Source organism: Mus caroli, chromosome 14, assembly GCF_900094665.2.
Source record: "Mus caroli chromosome 14, CAROLI_EIJ_v1.1, whole genome shotgun sequence".
Lineage (NCBI taxonomy): Eukaryota > Metazoa > Chordata > Mammalia > Rodentia > Muridae > Mus > Mus caroli.
The window spans coordinates 47,216,189-47,217,860 of record NC_034583.1 but is presented as its reverse complement, the minus strand read 5'-3'; the positions used below and the strand labels follow the sequence as shown (position 1 = coordinate 47,217,860).

Below are 1,672 nucleotides of genomic sequence, written 5' to 3'. Positions count from 1 at the left end.
GGTTTTCTGTTTTTGCAGTGTTTTGTTTTCCCCTAGGGATATCTCTTCTTTTCTGGTGAGGTATACTTCCTAACAGTTAAGGCAGAGACAAGGAACCTGTACTGCCACCTTAAACAAAAACAAAAACAAAGGCTCCTTAAAACTTTGTTTACATCCAGGTCAAAACAAAACAGGGGAGTTTCCAAATTCTTCATCTGCAGTGTGTCTGGCAATTTGCTGACAGTGCCTTATGAATTACCAACTAGGAGAAAGGCCAGCTCTTGTCACCATTGACGCTAATGACATGATGGTGCCTGGGGAAGGAAGAAAACAGAAAGTAAACATAGAACTTCCTTGTTGGATCACAACACCCTGAACTGGAAACACACACACACACACACACTCCTCCAAGTTTATCTCTGTCAGAATCTTACCATAGGCAAACTCCACGGCCTAGTAGTTTCGGAAAAGTTAGGCAGCAAAGCGTTTCAGAGTCGGAGTGTTACAGAGAGGAGAGGGAAATGGCTTCATCTCGGCGCGGGGCCCTAGGGGAGAACAGGAGGCTGCAATTCAGTGCACACCTAATAAATCCATCTCAGAAAAAATTAGAATGTCAAGTTTTAAATAAGGATACAGAGGGCTGGGGAGATGACTCCGTAGTTAAGAGCACTTGTTGCTCTTCCAGAGGTTCCAAGTTTAGTTCTCAATGACAGAGGCAGGTGGCCCACAGCAGCCTCTAACTCCAATTCCACGGGATCTGATACCCTCTTCCACCCTCATCTAAATAAACAACATAAAATACAAGAAAATAAAAATCCACGAACCCCTATCTGGGAACAACTCCTTGGAACATATTCCAACTTGATCATTCAGTTTTGCTTGAGACAGAATCTTACAAAGTAGACCAGGCTAGCCTCAAATTCACTATCCTCCTGCCTCAGCCTCCCTTGTGCTGGGCCAATATATCTACCTCTTATTCAGATATTTTTCTTTTCTTTTTTCTTTTTTTTTTTAATCATTTCAATTTTATTTTTTATTTAGAATGGTAACCTTGGTATTCACATCAGAATGTGCAGCAGGGATCCAGGAATATCTTGCTAGGATGTAACAAAGCTAAAAATCCCGCCAGAACCAAACACTGGCCACAGCTTAACCTGCGTCCAGGTGGGAGACACAATGACGGGAAACTGGCTTCACTCGATATACTGGCCTAGCTCCAGGGTCTTCATGGATTCCTCCAGCTTCAGCACTTCTGCATGAGAACCACCAAACAGGAGGATTAAGTGTCGTGGGACAGGAGCAAGTCCACATGATTCACTATCTCTTTAAGCATGTTTTTGTGGACCTCTAATTAGAACCAGGGCTCCACTGGGCCAGTTCTAACGTTCTCCTAGAAACCTTTTTGCTGGTGCAGGCGGTACCTCTCAGCCATGGACTGAAGCATCCATTTAGCCCGAACCTTGTTGTTTTGAGAGCCGTAAATGAAGACCTCTTAAGTTCTTCAGGAGATTCCAGGTTCTTCAGCTCAAACATGGCCTGGCTCACCTGCTCGATGTGAGACATTCGAGATCCCTGTGGGCCAAACAGATATTTCAGCACCAGCGACTGAACCTGGAATACTTCTGGATCTTTCAGGTCTTCAGGAACTTTCACCCACGGGGGGATGTCTTTACGGGTCAGGAAGGTTACCATC

At 44.6% G+C, this 1,672-nt stretch overlaps 1 pseudogene; it reads right to left on the bottom strand.

Annotated features, from left to right (window-relative positions):
- Positions 1–1,172: 1,172 nt before the first annotated feature.
- Positions 1,173–1,671, bottom strand: LOC110309819 (annotated as a pseudogene).
- Between the last annotated feature and the right edge of the window lies 1 nt (position 1,672).